Raw genomic sequence first — 19,636 nt, forward strand, 5'->3', positions numbered from 1 at the left:
AGCTCCTCGGCTTAGAAGTCGTCCCTTATTTAGACGACTGGCTTTTAAAAGCCGCGTCCACAGACATCTTACAAGCCCAGCTTCAACAAGCTTTCCACACTGTGCAGAACCTGGGGTGGCTCGTGAATTGGGACAAATCAGAGTTGGTCCCCTCTACCACAAGGCGGTTTTTGGGGTTTGTCATAGATTCACAACTAATGACCCTATATCTATCTCCACAGAGGAGAGACAAAGTAATAAAAGCTGCAGAGTTTCTCCTACCCCCCAGACGGGTGTCTATTCGGGTTCTCATGAGGATGTTAGGCCACATGTTAGCGTCTGCAGAGGCAGTACCTTGGGCCTTGTGGCATCTTCGGCCACTACAAGAGGAAGTCTTAGCGGTTTGGAAACGCAAACCCAGAGACCTAGATCGGAATCACTCCCTGTCTGTAGAAGTCCGTTCCTCCCTCAGGTGGTGGAAGAACCAAGTGGATGGAATGCCTCTAGCCCAACCTACTTGGTTGATACTGACCACGGACGCCTCCCTTCTAGGCTGGGGAGCCCATCTGGGACACAACAGTTCAGAATACCTGGAATCCTCAGGAGAGACTCCTATCGTCCAATCTGAGGGCGGTGAGATTAGCCCTCAATCACTTCTCACCTCTCATCCAAGGTCAAGCCGTGAGAGTACGGACCGACAACACGACTGTGGTTGCTTATCTAAACAGACAGGGAGGAACGAGATCCCGGACCCTCCTGAGGGAGGTGGGATTAATTTTATCTTGGTCAGAGAGCAATCTATCTCATCTAGTGGCAGTTCACATCAGAGGGGATCTCAATATAGTAGCAGATCGTCTAAGTCGGGGCCTTCCGGTACCAGGAGAATGGTCCCTGAACGACAACATCTTCTCCAGGATAGTCCAACGCTGGGGGACTCCCGAGATCGATTTGATGGCAACCCGTCTGAACGCCAAAGTAAGCAAATTCTGCTCCTTGTACAAGGAGGACAATCCGGTAGCGATAGATGCTCTGTCCATAACATGGAGGTTCAGGCTGGCCTATGTATTCCCTCCAATTTCCATGATACCAAGGGTATTGATGAAGATCAAGCAAGACCAGACCTCAGTGATAGCCATCATCCCATTCTGGCCGAAGAGGTCTTGGTTCACCCAGCTCATGCAGATGAGTCAGGGCAATTATTGGAGACTTCCCCTAATACAGAACCTAGTGTACCAGAACACAGGTCCCTGTCTAGATCTGAGGAGGCTCAGTCTGACAGCCTGGAGACTGACCGGTTCCTTCTAGAAGCTAGAGGGCTTTCGGTGGAGGTCCTGAGAACAATCTCTCACTCCAGAGCGGATTCTACGAATCAGAAGTATTCACGCATATTCAAAATATTTAAGCGATGGTGCACGGATAGACAGGTAGTTTCCTCAGATCCTCCTCTCTCTGATATTCTTCAATTCCTGCAAGATGGTCTAGACAAGGATCTAAGCCCATCTACCTTGAGAGCTCACGTTGCTGCCTTGTCAGCATGCCTTGGTAAACCAATTTCTCAGGACCCCCTAATCAAGAGGTTCCTTAAAGGTGCTCAGAGGCTTAGGCCCAGCATCCAGAGACCAGTCCCTAAGTGGGAACTGCCAGTGGTCCTAAGGGGGTTGTGCTCCCCCCCTTCGAGCCTTTGGAACAGGTAGACTTAAAATACCTTTCCCTCAAAGTTGCCTTTCTCTTGGCCATAACCTCAGCCAAGAGAATTGGGGAACTCCATGCTCTGGGGGCAGCGGAACCATATTTAAGGTTTCTGTAGGACAAGGTCCTGTTAAGATTTCTGCCTACCTTTCTACCAAAGGTTCCTTCGTTTGTGAATACCAACCAGACAATAACACTGCCGGTGTTTTCTCCTACTTCTAACACTCCTGAGGAGGAGAGATTACTTTCCTTGGACATCCCAAGGGTCCTCAGAATATACTTGAACAGAACTGAAGAGTTCAGGAGATCAGAAAATCTGCTGATCTCTTATTCAGGGAACAACAGAGGGCTCAAAGTTTCCAAGCCCACCTTGAGCAGATGGATTAAAGAGGCTATCAAGCTGGCGTTTACGTCCCAAGACTTACCACTAGCGATGAGCGGGAGGTGCCATATTCGATTTCGCGATATTTCGCGAATATTCGAATGAATATTCGTGTTATATTCGTCGAAATCGAATATTCGTAATTATTCCAATTATCGCGAATAATATACGAATTTTTTTTCCGCGTATTGCGATTATTTATCTTGATAGTATAAGGCAACGTTCCTATGCTAATTGACAATGGCTAGGCTAATATGTGTATTTTACGAAATTTCGTGATTTGCTCTAACTTCGTCTCTTAGAATATTACGAATATTCTAAAAGACGAAGTTAGAGCAATATTACGAAATTTCGTAAAATACACATATAGATTGTAATTTAGCTAATATAGTGCTATAATCCCTTTTTTTTTCTCTAATTTTTTTTTGCCTCTTCTGAACTTAAGTTTTGTAAAATATGTACACTATTAAAAAATATTACTATAGCAGTATATTAGCTTAAATACAATCTTTTGCAATATTAAGAACATTTGCAAAAGCCGAAATTGCGATGCGAGTAATATAATACGAAATAATCGCATGAAGATTTCAACTTAGCACTGCTATATTCCATATTCTAGCCTAGTATGGAATATAGCAGTGCTAACTTAGCACAGCTATATTCCATATTAGGCTAGAATATGGAATATAGCAGTGCTAAGTTGAAATCTTCATGCGATTATTTCGTATTATATTACTCGCATCGCAATTTCGGCTTTTGCGAAATTTCGTAAAATACACATATAGATTAGATTGTAATTTAGCTAATATTGAATATAGCAGTGCTAAGTTGAAAACGCCACTGACTGGAGCAGCCAGGAAGCCAGGAATCCAAAGGACAGGTAAGAACAACTTTAGGGAAGTGGGAAAGGAAAAAATTATAATAATAAAAAAAAAAAAAAAAAACGAATATTCGAATTCGCGAATATATAGAACGATATTCTAAATATTCGCGAAATCTTGAAATTGCGATATTCGAGAAAAAAATTCGCAATTCGAATATTCGCGCTCAACACTACTTACCACCGCCATCCTTCTTATCTGCCCATTCTACAAGGGCAGTTTCTACATCATATGCGGAAAGGAAACTAATCCCTTTAGAGCTAATTTGTGCTGCTGCCTCATGGAGTACGCAGAACACCTTTATTTCCCATTACCGCCTGGAGAATAGGCGTTCAGAGGGAACAGCCTTTGGACGGTCTGTGTTAAATGCTGCTCGTCCATAGGTCAGCTCTCTAACTCCTGTGGGATAATAACTACTTAGTAGTAGTCCTTTAGCCCTCCCAAGATTTGTGCGAGGTTCCTTGCTACTTCCCCATTTGTGCTGCTGGTTAAGACGTAAGGGAAGCGTCAATTTTGACGTAAATTTGTTTTCCCTTAGTCCTAACAGCAGCACACAAATATCCCTCCCTCTATGCTGTTATGATTACTTGATAAAAAAGCAACTAGCCCTATGGAGGGCGGCCTATATAAGGAGGGGGGAATTAATTAACTAATGCTGTTAGGACTAAGGGAAAACAAATTTACGTCAACATTGACGCATCCGGCTAGGCCAGATCGGGTGAACTCTGGCAAGCTGCTTGCGGAACAGCCTGCCACATCTGTTTAATGCAAATGTGAACTTAACTACCATCTTTTTCGCTGCTGCTTTAGCATACCTCCCAACTTTGTAAATATATAAAGAGGGACAAACTGCAGAGCTTGACATGTTTTCCGCACTAGGCAACACCTCTAACTCAGCCCAAAACATAACTATACATGTAATCCCACCTAGTCCGCTTAATACCCCACATAGTAATTATACCCCCTCCATTCTACCACACAGTATTTATGCCCACATTGTGCCTCCTTCACAGAATTATGCCCAGTTGTGCCCCCAGTAATATGCCCAGTTATGTGCCCCCAGTAATATGCCCAGCTGTGCCCCCAGTAATATGCCCAGTTGTTCCCACAGTAATATGCCAACATTGTGCCCCCAGTAATATGCCCAGCTGTGTCCCCAGTAATGTGCCCACATTGTGCCCCCCAGTAAAATGCCCACATTGTGCCCCTCATAGAAAGTAAAAAATAAATAAACACCACATACTTAACTTGTTCCTAGCAGCAGCAGCAGGACATCGGCTGCTCTAGTCTGTGAAGACCAGAGGTGTGGAGAGCCGGCAGGAATGTTGAAGTAGGGAGCCAATGCCGGCGACGGCTCTCTGCTTCATTATGGCAACTGTCTCTGCTTCCTATGGATGCCGGGACAGCTGCCAGAAAGCGGTACATACCTCCCCCATACCGGGACAGCCACTGTAATCCAGGACTGTCCTGCCGGATGCGGGACGGTTGGGAGGTATGGCTTTAGTTCTCCCAGCAGGGCTCTCCAACTGCAGCCAATCACTGACCTCGTGCACAGTCGCGTGCCTAGGGGATGGCGGAGGGTGAGGTCCGCCCCGGCAGCCGGCTCTCAGGGGGGTGCCAGAAGCAATGAGCGCTTCCATCAATACAGATGGAAGCGATCATTGCTGGAGCGCTGACGCCCACATACTGCGGCGGGGCACGGGAGCGCATAGTTCCCTGCCCCGTCGCCGATCACCGCCATAGGCTTCAGGCCTAGTAGGACTGAGGCCTATGCAGTAGTGAAATCCCGGCGCAGGCGTGCGTAATGATGTCATTGCGCGCGCCTGTGCCGGGACGCAGCAGCACAGTGAAGTGTGCGCGCCTTCCTCTCCTCTGCAAGCGCAGGTGAGCATTTAGCTTTTCGTTTTTTTTTTTCTTTCTAATTTTATGTGCCAACTTTGGGCGACGACATAGGGGGGCACACAGGAGGACATGTGGGAGGAAAATATTATGGTGGGATACTGTATGGGGCCAAATTATTATGGGAGGGATTACTATGTGGGGGCAAATTACTATATGGGCAATGTGAGGGAAACTACTGTGTGTGGGGACAGTGTGGGGTAAATTACTGCGTGGGACAAATTACTATATTGGGGCAGCGTTGCTATTGGGGAAGCACTGTAGGGGCCATTCTATTATTTCTGGGGACACTATACAGGGATTATTGACTGGAGCACAATATAGGGTGTTATTATTACTGGGGGCCTCTAGGGGACATTATAGCTGCTGTAGATACTATAGAGACATTTGGGGTAATTTATCAAATTGGTGTAAAGTAGAACTGGCTTAGTTGCACATAGCAACCAATCAGATTCCACCTTTCATATTTGACAGCTCTTCTGGAAATCCAGTTCTACTTTACACCAGTTTGATAAATGACCCCAATTATGTCTACTGGGGTCACTATTTTTTTAGCAGTATATTACCTGGGGCATTGGGGGGCACGATGGGCACAGTATTGGGGGTGGCAGCAGGATGACACTGTGGGGACACCAGGATGGGGAGGTTGATGGAAAAACAAAGAAATCTAACGTGTCTGTGTTACAAACTCTGTAGAGACAAGATGCGGCTGAAAGAATTTGTCATGGCGGTCTATTGGAGGAGAAGAGGAAAGAGAAGGTCTACATGACAGGAGATGTCCCTGGATGTAAGAGGTATGTGGTCAAGTATTGGGGGGGAGTGCCAGAGAAAGGACCCGCCCGGGTGCCAAACACCCTAGGCACGCCACTGCTCGTGCAGTGCGCTGCAGCAGTCACCACATCAACAGAGACCAGCTGGGAGATCCAGAGCAGCGGCATGGATATGCTAGGTAAGTAATGATCTATTTTTTTAGAAAGAAAACTCCTATAAGTCAATAACAGATGTACAACTTTATGCCGTACTGTTACGTCTGGAGATTTTGCTGTTGTATATGTTGAACGTACAGGCAAAATGTGATGTAAAGTTGTCAGTACACCTTCAATGGCTGTCGACAAATGCTTATTTGCCTGACAACTGTCTCTTGTGACTCCCCCATATGCACATTATAGAGGAGGAAGCTGCTGCCAGACACCTCAGCCGACGGCTTATCTCTTGAGAAAACAAAAGGATTGAGTGTTGAAATTTGTCATGCCCGATCCTTCTCTCCATTGACATCATCTGTCAGACTAGTCGGGGCCCCTTATACACGTTAGAATGTTGGCCAGTCTCGACGAAAACGGGGGTTTGGCAGAAAATGTCTAATGTGTTTGGAGCTTTAAAGGCTGTGTACACCTTCGGGGACAATTTTTATGATTGCATTTTACTCATTTTGGGCTAAAAAAAACCCCCATATTTTTAACCCCTTCCCGACCAGCCCCGTACGGCGCAGTGGGACGGGACTTGCCGCCCAGCACCATACTATTACGTCGCTGATCGGGCGAGTGCAGGAGCTGCGCCCATCCGATCAGCTGTAGGGGACCAGCTGTTCCCGTTAGCCGGACCCCTGCTCTATGCGCCGGCATCGGTGAAAAATAAAGTTCCAAGTGAAAAAAGAAAAACACCCCTTTTTCAATAAAAATTGAAAAATAAAAAACACACATATTAGGTATCGCCGCGTCCGTATCTATAAATATATCACATGATCCACCCCGTCCGATAAACACCATTAAAAAAAAAGTCAAAAAAAGGCATTTTTGTCACCTTACATCACAAAAAGTGCAATACCAATCGATCAAAAAGGCGTATGTCCCACAAAATGATACTAATAAAACCGCCACCTCATCCCGCACAAAATGAGCGCCTACATAAGAAAATCGCTAAAAAAAACATCATTTTTTTTTGTTTCAAATATGCTATTATTGTGTTAAAGTGAAATTAAAAAAAAAGTATACATATTAGGTATCGCCGCATCTGTAACAACCATCTCTATAAAAATATCACATGACCTAACCCCTCAGGTGAACACCGTAAAAAAATAAATAAATTAAAACTGTATAAAAAAAAAGCCATTTTTGTCACCTTACATCACAAAAAAAATGCTAAAAAAGTCACCTTACGTTACTAAAAGTGCAACACCAAGCGATCAAAAAGATGTATACCCCCCAAAAAAGTGCCAAACTGTCACGTCATCCCGCAAAAATTTAGATCCTACCTAAGACAATCGGTCAAAAAATAAAAAAGCTATCACTCTCAGGCAATGGAGACACTAAAATATGATTTTTTTGGCGTCAAAACTGCTAACTGCTATTATTGTGGTAAAATAAATTTTAAAAAAGTAGACATATTAGGTATTTCCGCATCTGTAATAACCTGCTCTATAAAAATACCACATGACCTAACCCCTCAGGTAAACACCGTAAAAAAAAAAAAACTGTGCCAAAAAAGCCATTTTTTGTCACCTTACATTACAAAAATTGTAACATCAAGCAATCAAAAAGGCGTATGACCCCCAAAATAGTACCAATCAAACCATCACCTCATCCCCCCAAAAAAGGAGACCATACCTAAGAATCGGGCAAAAAAAAATAAAGCTATGGCCCTCCGACTATGGATACATTAAAACATAATTTTTTTTGTTTCAAAAATGCTATTATTGTGTAAAACTTAAATAAATAAGAAAAATTATCTGCTCTATAAAAATATCACATCAGCTAACCCCGTCAGGTAAATGCTGGAAAAATAAATAAATAAAAACTGCCAAAATTACAAATTTTTTGGTCACATTGCCCCATAAAGTATAATAATGAATGATCAAAAAATCATATGTACCCAAAAATGGTACCAATAAAAACGTCAACTCTTCCTGCAAAAAAAGAAGCCCCTGCAGAAAACGATCAGCAGAAAAATAAAAAAATATGCCATTCAGAAAATGAAGACACAAAAACATACTTAAAAAAAAAATGCTTTATTATGTAAAACTGAAACAAACAAACAAATAAATTAGACATATTTGATATCATTGCGTTCCTAACAACCTGCTCTATAAAAAAAAAAACATAATCTACCCTGTCAGATGAATGTTGAAAAAAATAAAAACGGTGCCAAAACCCTTCACAAATAGGGTGAATATTTTGTAAAGGGGATGATGAAAAGAATCACCAAGAGTCCAGACTTGGTATAACATTGAACGGCAGCTTAAGGGTCCATTCACACGTCCGTAATTTGGGTCCGTATTCGTTCCGCAATTTGCGGACCCATTCACTTTCAATGGGGCTGGAACGGATGCAAATCCACATTTTCGGGATCCGCAATTTTGTTCCTGAAAAAAAATAGAACATGTCCTATTCTTGTCCGCAATTTCGGACCAGAAAAGGCATTTTCTATTATAGTGTCTGTGATGTGCGGTCTGCAAATTGCGGATCGCACATTGCAGGTGTCCGTGTTTTGCGGACGTGTGAATGGACCCTTACTTGAATAAACTTGCATCAGAGAAACAATCTTCCAACTTTGTCTTGGTCACCAGGAGGGTTTTGGCTTAACTTCTGGCAGGCAAATACATTCGGCTCTGCTACATCTGTCACTTACTCTAGCTCTGCTGTGCTGACAGGAATAAATATAAACTTTTCCTTTCTGCTGTACTTAACTTTCTGAAGTCTGACTCTGTCTCTTTATCCAGAGAACTTCTCAATAAAAAATCATATGTACCCCAAAATGGTACAAATAAAACTGGCACCATATCCCCTAGTTTCCAAAATGGGATCACTTTTTGGGAGTTTCTACTGTAGGGGTGCATCAGGGGGGCTTCAAATGGGACATGGCATCTAAAAACCAGTTCAGCAAAATCTGCCTTCTAAAAACCATATGGCGTTCCTCCCTTACATTAGTTTACGACCACATGTGGGGTGTTTCTGTAAACCGCAGAATCAGGGTAATAATTATTGAGTTTTGTTTAGCTGTTACCCCTCGGTGTGTTAAAGAAAAATTGGATTAAAATGGAAAATCTGCCAAAAAAAGTGAAATTTTATCTCCATTTTCCTTTAATTCTTGTAACACCTAAAGGGTTAATAAAGTTTGTAAAATCAGTTTTGAGTAGCTTGAGGGGTGTAGTTTCTACAGTGGGGTCATTTATGGTGGGTTTCCACTATGTAAGCCCCACAAAGTGACTTCAGAACTGAACTGGTCTTTAAAAAGTGGGTTTTGAAAATTTTCGTAATTTTTTTTTAAGAATTGCTTCTAAAATTCTAAACTTTCTAACTTCCTAAAAAATAAAATGACATTTACAAAATGATGCAAACATAAAGTAGGCATATGGGGAATGTTAAGTAATAAATATTTTATGAGGTATCACTTTCTGTTTTAAAAGCAGAGAAAAAAAAATTGGTAAATTATATTGACTTCACACTTGCGTTATAGTCTTCCGGCATAGAGTTCCGTCGTCGGGGCTCTATGCCGGAAGAATACTGATCAGTTTTATCCTAATGCATTCTGAATGGAGTGAAATCCGTCCAGGATGCATCAGGATGTCTTCAGTTCCGGAACGGAACGTTTTTTGGCCGGAGAAAATACCGCAGCATGCTGCGCTTTTTGCTCCGGCCAAAAATCCTGAACACTTGCCGCAAGGCCGGATCCGGAATTAATGCCCATTGAAAGGCATTGATCCGGATCCGGCCTTAAGCTAAACGTCGTTTCGTAGTCCTGGCAGCCATGGTAAAGTGTAGCGGGGAGCGGGGGAGCAGCATACTTACCGTCTGTGCGGCTCCCAGGGCGCTCCAGAGTGACGTCGGGGCGCCCCAAGCGCATGGATCACGTGATCACATGGAACACGTCATCCATGCGCACGGGGCGCTCTGACGTCATTCTGGAGCGCCCCGGGAGCCACACGGACTGTAAGTATACCGCTCCCCGCTACTACTATGGCAACCAGGACTTTAATAACGTCCTGGCTGCCATATTAACACTGAACGCATTTTGAAGACGGATCCGTCAATGCCTAAAATGGACAAGAATAGGATATGTTCTATTTTTTTTTTTGCGGGGATATGGAACGGACATACAGATGCAGACTGCACATGGTGTGCTGTCCGCATTCTTTGCGGACCCATTGAAATGAATGGGTCTGCATCCTATCTGCAAAAAATACGGAACGGACATGGACACAAACAACGTTCGTGTGCATGTAGCCTAAATCACAATTTTCTCGGTCTGGCGTTTTCTCCCATAGACCTCAATTTTATTTATTTTTTTATTGCATTGTGTCTTTTATAATGTTTTTTTTTTTTTTGCTCCATTCAGCTCTACAGATGAAAGCGACACCACAGAGGAGCACATACTTTCTGTCAGTGGTAGTGTGGTGAGCTGGACGACTTCCTCTTTTGGTGCACATACTTTATGGAAAAAAAAAAACAAAACAAAAAAACCCACCAGGTATTAAAACACAGTATATGGGCAAAAATGCAACAAAAAAATCAAGTCAGATGTTTTTGAAACCTCATGAACAAAACTGTGTGAATGGCTGCAACAGTGCACATTTTGAAATAACAAAAATGATGGAAAACTGGTAAGTTTTGTCGTCATTCGCTTCCGTTTTTTACTTTAGCTTGTTGTCTATTCCATAATGAGTAGTTTTCTTTGTAAGTTAATCGCCCCACACCACATTCAGCAGTAGATGGCGCCAAATCCTTTCTTGTAACTCAGAGACCATCTGCAGGATAGACGACCGGACATCAAGGCCTAAGGCTACAGTCACACGACCGTATGTGTTTTGAGGTATGCAGAACACTGATCCGCAAAAAATATGGATGACGTCCTTTTGGCATCCATATTGCATCCATTTTTTTTGCGGATCCTTAGTAAAAATGCCTATCCTTGTCCACAAAACGGACAATAATAGGACATGCTCTATATTTTTTGCAGGGATACGGAATGGACATACGGAAGCAAAATGAATGGGTCCTCATCCAAAACGGGAAAAAAAAAAACAGAACAGACACGGAAACAAAATACGTTCGTGTGAATGTAGCCTAAGGCCTCATGCACACGACCGTTGTTTGGGTCCGCATCCGAGCCGCTTAGAAGCAAATCTTGAAATTTTACAGCAAGGACCAGTTCAGGTCTGAAGTCACTTTGTGAGGCTTACATAGTAGAAACCACCCATAAATGGCCCCATTTTAGAAATTACACCTCAAAGTATTCAAAACTGATTTTACAAACTTTGTTAACCCTTTAGGTGTTCCACAAGAATTAAAGGAAAATGGAGATGAAATTTCAGAATTTCACTTTTTGGGCAGATTTTCCATTTTAATAATTTTTTTTCCAGTAACAAAGCAAGGGTTAACAGTCAAAAACAATATTTATTGCCCTGATTCTTTAGTTTTTTTTAGAAACACCCCATATGTGGTCGTAAACTGCTGTACGGGCACACGGCAGGGTGCAGAAGGCAGGTTTTGCTGGGATAATTTTAAGCTGCCATGTCACATTTGAAAACCCCCTGATGCACTCCTAGAGTAGAAACTAGGGTTGTTTCGATACCAACATTTTTATTCGGTTTTATTGCGATACTCGATACCATGCGAAAAAAATAAAAACGCTGTAAAAAGCTGCGTGCTTTAAGCATTTTATGGAACGTTTGGCCTGTAATCGAACAGTCCTATCCTATTTTTTTGGGGGGACAAGGTGGCAAAAAAAAAAAAAAAAAGGCGAATCGCGCAGTTTTTCTTTTACAGCGTTCACCGCATAGCGGCAGCACAGGGGGGAGGGAGAGACTGCTTCCTTCTTCCCTGTGCTGCTGAGGGAACATGGCGGACGCTGAGAGCAGAGCGATCCATGTTCTCTGATACTGGGCTGTGCAGTAGGACAGCCTAGTATCGATAAAAGACCAATCCCGGTATCGTATCGATACCCGGGACAAAAGTATCAATTGTTCGATACCCAAAACAACCCTAGTAGAAACTCCCAAAAAATAAAACCAATTTTGGAAACTACGGGATAAGGTGGCAGTTTTGTTAGTACTATTTTAGGGTACATATGATTTTTTGGTTGCTCTATATTACACTTTTTGTGAGGCAAGGTAACAAAAAAAAAAATTGCCGTTTTGGCAGTTTTTTTTTTTTTACTTCTTTACAATGTACATCTGACAGGTTAGATTATGTGGTATTTTTATAGAGCAGGATGTTACAGATGCGACAATACCAAACATGACAACTTTTTTTTTGTTTGTTTCAGTTTCACATAAAGCATTTTTAAAAATATATATTTTTTTAGTGTCTCCATATTCTGAAAGCCATAGTTTTTTTTTTTGGGGGAGGGGGCGACTCATGTCCGGGCTAATTTTTCCGGTATGACTGGTATTTTGGGGTTCATATGACTTTTTGATTGCTTGGTATTAGGGTCCATTCACACGTCCTGTTTTTTTTCATCCTGAAAAACGGTCCGTTTTTTGCGGATCCGTTGTTCCTGAAAATGTTTCCGTATGTCATCCGTTTTTTGCGGATCCGCAAAAAACGGGAGCATGTATACATTTCAATAATCAAATAAAGTTGTTTGGATTTCTTTGAAAAAAAATTGAAAAAAAAAAAAAATAAAAAAATTTGTTATGTGTTTCCAGGAACGGAATCCGCAAAAAACGGATGACATACGGAATGACATCCGAATGTCATCCGTTTTTTGCGGATCCATTGACTTTGTATTGTACCAGGATCCGATTTTTCAGGACAAGAATAGGACATGTTTTATATTTAAACGGACATGCGGAACGGAACAACGGAAACGGACAGCACACATTGTGCTGTCCGATTTTTTCCAGGACCCATTGAAAATGAATGGGTCCAGATCTGGTCCTGATCTGTTCCTGAAAAAACGGAACAGATCAGGAAAGAAAAAACGGACGTGTGAATGGACCCTTACACTGTGATTTAAGGTGACAAAGAAATGGCTTTTTTCACACTTTTTTTTTTATGGTGTTCACCTGAGGGGTTAGGTCATGTGATATTTTTTATACAGCAGGTTCTTATGTACACGGCGATACATAAATAAAATATATACATATTAGGTAAGTTTTACACTATTTTTGAAAAAAAAACACTTTAGTGTCTCCATATTCTGAGCGCCATAGTTTTTTGTGATGATTGTCCTAGGTAGGGTCTCATTTTTTGCGGGATGAGATGACAGTTTGGTACGATTTTGGGGTGCGTATGACTGAGCGCTTGGTATTACTTTTTATATTTTTTTTTTACATTTAACGCAATAAAAGCATTTTTTGAAACAAAAAAAAATAAATCATGTTTGTCTCCATCGTCTGAGAGCCATCTTTTTTTTATTTTATAGGAGATTCTCTTAGGCAAGGGCCCTTTTTTTGCAGGATGAGGTGACTGTTAGGTTGGTACTATTTTGGGGGGGGGGGGGGGGGAGGAATACACCTTTTTGATCGCTTGATGTTGCACTTTTAGTAATGTAAGGTGACTTATTTTTTTTACGGTGTTCACCTGAGGGGTTAGGTCATGTGATATTTTTATAGAGTCGGTCAATACGGACGAGGCGATGCCTAATATGTCTATTTTTCTTTATTTCTTAATTTTTTTTGTTTCTCTATTTTGGGAAAAGGATGCTTTTTTTTTTTTTTACTTGAAACTTAATTTTTGGGTAAAACAATTTTGTTTGTTTTTTTACTTTATTTTTTGTCCCCCTCTGGGACTTCAACTTTTGGGGGTCTGATCCCCTTTACAATGCTTCTGTATTGTAATGCATTAGCTTAACCCCTTAAGGACACATGACGTATCGGTACGGCATGTTTCCCGAGTCCTTAAGGACACATGACGTACCGGTACGTCATGTGTTGTTCCGATCACTGCCGTGCGGCCGGCTGTGATCGGAACAAGGTGCCTGCTCAAATCATTGAGCAGGCACCTCGGCTAAATGCGCGGGGGGGTCCCGTGACCCCCCCCCCCCCATGTCCGCGATCGCAACAAACCGCAGGTCAATTCAGACCTGCGGTTTGTTGCGCTTTCTGCAGTTTCTGATCGCTGCGGTCCCTGACCGCGGCGATCAGAAACTTTAGTGTGGCGAAAATATATATTTATCACCCCCCCCTGCACCCCTGAATGATTTTAGCCCGGTGGGAGGTGCAGGGGGGGGGTGTTGCGGGCGGTGCGGGAGGCGCGGCAGGCGGGATCGCGATCCCCCGCCCGCCTCCCATTGAATAATCGTTGGTGTAGAGTGGGTATACCAGGGTGCCAGCACATTGCTGGCACCCTGGTATAAACGGCTGACATCGGTGATGCGATGTCAGCCGTTTAACCCTTTCCATACAGCGGTCCGTACGGTTAACAGTAAGAGGGAGCTCCCTCCCTCTCCGATCGGGGGGCTGCAGTGCCTTTGCAGCCCCCCGATGGAGGGGAAGAGAGCCCCCAGACAGCCCCCCGCAGCCCCGTCCTTACCCTTCCCCGTCTGCGCAGTTCTGACCACTACTGAGCAGACGGGGAAGGTTCCCATGGCAACAGGACGCCTGCTCAGGCGTCCTGCTGTCCATGGTGCTGAACAGATCTGTGCTGAAAGCATAGATCTGTTCAGTGTAAGTAAAATACAGTACAGAGCCCTATATAGAGTACAGTACTGTATTATACAGACATCAGACCCACTGGATCTTCAAGAACCAAGTGGGTCTGGGTCAAAAAAAAAGTGAAAAATAAGTAAAAATCTAAAAACACATTTATCACTGATTAAAAATTAAAAAAATTAAATTCCCTACACATGTTTGGTATCGCCGCGTCCGTAACGACCTGATCTATAAAACGGTCATGTTACTTTACCCGAACGGTGAACGCCATAAAAATAAAAAATAAAAAACTATGATGAAATTGAAATTTTGTCCACCTTACTTCCCAAAAAAAGGTAATAAAAGTGATCAAAAAAGTCGCATGTACGCCAAAATTGTAACAATCAAACCGTCATCTCATCCCGCAAAAAATGAGACCCTACTTAAGATAATCGCCCAAAAACTGAAAAAACTATGGCTCTTAGACTATGGGAAACACTAAAACATCATTTTTTGTTTCAAAAATGAAATCATTGTGTAAAACTTACATAAATAAAACAAAAGTATACATATTAGGTATCGCCGCGTCCGTATCGACCGGCTCTATAAAAATATCACATGACCTAACCCCTCAGGTGACCACCGTAAAAAAATAAAAATAAAAACGGTGTAAAAAAAGCAATTTTTTGTCATCTTAGTCACAAAAAGTGTAATAGCAAGCGATCAAAAAGTCATATGCACCCCAAAATAGTGCAAATCAAACAGTCATCTCATCCCGCCAAAAATGAGACCTTACTTAAGATAATCGCCCAAAAACTGAAAAAACGATGGCTCTTAGACTATGGAGACAAACATTTTTTTTGTTTTAAAAATGAAATCATTGTGTAAAACGTACATAAATAAAAAAAATTGTATACATATTAGGTATCGCCGCGTCCGTGACAACCTGCTCTATAAAATTACCACATGATCTAACCTGTCAGATGAATGTTGTAAATAACAACAAAAAAAAAACGCTGCCAAAAAAGCTATTTCTTGTTACCTTGCCGCACAAAAAGTGTAATATAGAGCAACCAAAAATCATATGTACCCTAAACTAGTACCAACAAAACTGCCACCTTATCCTGTAGTTTCTAAAATGGGGTCACTTTTTTGGAGTTTTTACTCTAGCGGTGCATCAGGGGGGCTTCAAATGGGACATGGTGTAAAAAAACAGTCCAGCAAAACCTGCCTTCCAAAAACCGTATGGCATTCCTTTCCTTCTGCGCCCTGCCGTGTGCCCGTACAGCGGTTTACGACCACATATGGGGTGTTTCTGTAAACTACAGAATCAGGGCCATAAATAATGAGTTTTGTTTGGCTGTTAACCCTTGCTTTGTAACTGGGAAAAAAAAATTAAAATGGAAAATCTGCCAAAAAAGTGAAATTTTGAAATTGTATCTCTATTTTCCATTAAATCTTGTGCAACACCTAAAGGGTTAACAAAGTTTGTAAAATCAGTTTTGAATACCTTGAGGGGTGTAGTTTCTTAGATGGGGTCACTTTTATGGAGTTTCTACTCCAGGGGTGCATCAGGGGGGCTTCAAATGGGACTTTGTGTCAAAAAACCTGTCCATAAAAATCAGCCCTCCAAAAAACAAACGGCGCACCTTTCCCTCTACGCCCCGCTGTGTGGCCGTACAGTAGTTTACGACCACATATGGGGTGTTTCTGTAAACAGCACAGTCCGGGCAATAAAGATAGTCTTGTTTGGCTGTTAACCCTTGCTTTGTTAGTGGAAAAAATGGGTTAAAATGAAAAATTAGACAAAAAAATAATAAAATTCTCAAATTTCCTCCCCATTTGCCAATAACTCTTGTGCAACACCTAAAGGGTTAACAACGTATTCAAAATCAGTTTTGAATACCTTGAGGGGTGTAGTTTCTTAGATGGGGTCATTTTTGGGTGGTTTCTATTATGTAAGCCTCGCAAAGTGACTTGAGACCTGAACTGGTCCCTAAAAATTGAGTTTTTGTAAATTTCTGAAAAATTTCAAGATTTGCTTCTAAACCTTATAACATCCCCAAAAAATAAAATATCATTCCCAAAATAATTCAAACATGAAGTATGGGGAATGTAAAGTCATCACAATTTTTGGGGGTATTACTATGTATTACAGAAGTAGAGAAACTGGAACTTTGAAATTTGCTAATTTTTCCAAATTTTTGTTAAATTAGGTATTTTTTGGTGCAAAAAAAATAATTTTTTTGACTTCATTTTACCAGTGTTATGAAGTACAATATGTGACGAAAAAACAATCTCAGAATGGCCTGGATAAGTCAAAGCGTTTTAAAGTTATCAGCACTTAAAGTGACTCTGGTCAGATTTGCAAAAAATGGCCTGGTCCTAAGGTGTAAAAAGGCTGTGTCCTTAAGGGGTTAAGTGCATTACAGCTTCCTGCCTGTGAGATCTAGGGGGCTGGATCTCATGGAAGGCAGCCACGATGCCTAAGGAAATCATTGGGCTGCCTTCCCTGCCATTGGGTCCCCGTCACACAGCAGCACGGGGACCCGATGGCCACCCTGGACCCGGCAGGATCCCCGACTGTGGCACTGCGAGGGTTAATGCACCGCCATCTGTGTTTTCACCAATGCCGGCACACAGCAGGGGTCCAGCTATCAGTGATTGCCAGACCCCTGCCGCTGATCGGACAGGCATCTCCTGCACAGGCCCAATCAGCACTCCTACATGTATGGCACTGGTCCTTAAGGGGTTAAACCTCATCTGCCCAAGCCTCCAATCTATCCAGATCCCTCTGTAGTGTAATATATATAATATTCCTTTGTGGTATATACAGTACTGTGCTCTGTATTACATATACAGTCCTAATATATACAGTATATTTTGTCTTGTTCTTGTCATTACTTTACACAGTTTAGTGTCATCTGCGAATTTATATTTTACTGTGCAAGCCTTCTACAAGATTATTCATAAATATATTGGAGAATAGGGCCCAATACTGACCCCTGAGGTACCCCACTAGTGACAGTGACCCAATCTGAGTGTGTACCGTTAATAACCACCCTCTGTTTTCTATCACTGAGCCAGTTACTTACCCACATAGACGTTTTCTCCCAGTCCAAGCATTCTCATTTTATATACTAACCTTTTATGTGGTACAGTGTCAAATGCTTTGGAGAAGTTCAGATATACGACATCCATTGATTCGCCGCTGTCAAGTCTAGAACTTACTTCTTCATAGAAACTGATTAAATTAGTTTGACATGACCGATCCCTCCTGAAGCCATGCTGATATGGTGTTTTTTGCTTTTTTTTTTATTGAGGTACTCCAAGATAGCATCTCTTAGAAAACCTTTAAACAATTTACCCACGACGGATGTTAAACTTACCGGCCTATATAGTTTCCAGGCTTTGTTTTTGGACTTTTTTTTTTATATTGGCACCACATTTGCTATACGCCAATCCTGTGGAACACTCCCCGTCAGTATAGAGTCCTTAAATATCAGAAATAAGGGTCTGGCTATGACATTACTTAATTCTCTTAGGATACAGGGGTGTATGCCATCTGGTCCTGGCGATTTGTCTATTTTAGGCTACTTTCACACTAGCGTTTTTGCTGGATCCGGCAGGGTTCAGCACAAACACTTTTATTACTGATAATACAACCGTCTGCATCTGTTATGAATGGATCCGTTTGTATTACCTTTACTATAGCCAAGACGGATCAGTCATGAACTCCATTGAAAGTCAGTGGGGGACAGATCAGTTTTCAATTGTGTCAGAAAACGTATGCATTGTGGGTCATGACGGATCCGTCTTCCTCCGCATCCCATGACGGAAAGAAAACAGCAGCTGCGGTATGAGAACCAAATGGAACGGAATCCATTTTGGAGCATTCTGTTCTGTTACGTTTTGTCCCCATTGTCAATAAATAGGGACAAAATGGAAGAGTTTTTTTCCCCCCCCCGATATTGAGACTGACTGATCTCAATACCGGAAAATAGAAACGCTTGTGTGAAAGTAGCCTTAAAAGGGGTTGTCCGGGTTCAGAGCTGGACCCAGTCATACCTCCATTTTCATCCAGGCAGCACCCCTGATATTGGCATCGGAGAATCTCATGCTCCAATGCGCTCCCTTGCCCTGCACTAGATCGCGCAGGGCAAGGGCTCTTTTGTTTACAATAACTCACTGCCGGGCAGAAGGTTCCGCCCGGCCGTGTGTTCGGTGACGTCACTGGCTCTGATGAGCGGGCTTTAGCTGCCCTAAATCAATTTTCTTAATCCTGTTAAGAACTTGAGCAAGATGGCCGCGGCCCCATAATCATGTTTAGGAAACAGAAGAGATAAATCTATAATCCTAAAATAAATTAGAAAAAAAAAGGGATGTGTGTGTCGCTATCTGGTAGATAACATTTTTTGGGTGACAAGTTTCCTTAAAATTTCACACACACTATTGGCATTGTAATTCTATGTGGATTTTCGGCCGGCAAGATCTGTGTGTGACCACCCTGTGAACATACCCAGAATATCTGAGAATACAGAACCCATTACGGAATTCTATCATACAGTACTGATGTGAAAGTTCTTCGGACAGAGGGAAGAGGCCGTTTTGTTTCTAATGACATTTTATTGAATTAAAAGAAAAAAAAAAGAAAAAATTAAGAAAATAAAATACTTAAAAAGCAGTTACTGTTGATAAAGTGACTGCTACTTGCAAATAAATTAAAGTGTCCATATTGCCTACGCGTAGAGGAAGCTGCCCCGTGTACGAGCCGCACTGGAATCTCCTGCCACCGAAAAGGAGCAGAGCACCGATACCCAGTGAGCTTGTGGGCCGTATTATCACGCGTAGGCGACATGCACCCTTTAATCCCGACAGCGGGGCAGGAGGAGACTAACAGCACATACAGTTTGCAAACTGTCACTTCTAATTTCTAGTTCCAGAGCTCGAATGCAACTCCAGAAAATGCATCCAAAAGTGCAAATGCAGGAAGTGCTGTTGGAACATAGAGGCGCTTTATGTGCAAACCAACATTTATTTTCTACATGCTGTAATAGATTGCAACAGAAACAGGGGGAGCGGGGGGGGGATGTAGGGACGTATGACCACAGATGCAGAAGGTCAGTATAAAACAAAAAATAATGGAAACGTCTAATGAACATTACAGGATAATACGCTGCAGTTACCGGCTCATTCTCCTTTAACATTTTACAAAGCAAGCTGTACACAAACCGTATG

This window comes from Bufo gargarizans, chromosome 4 (assembly GCF_014858855.1).
Source record: "Bufo gargarizans isolate SCDJY-AF-19 chromosome 4, ASM1485885v1, whole genome shotgun sequence".
Lineage (NCBI taxonomy): Eukaryota > Metazoa > Chordata > Amphibia > Anura > Bufonidae > Bufo > Bufo gargarizans.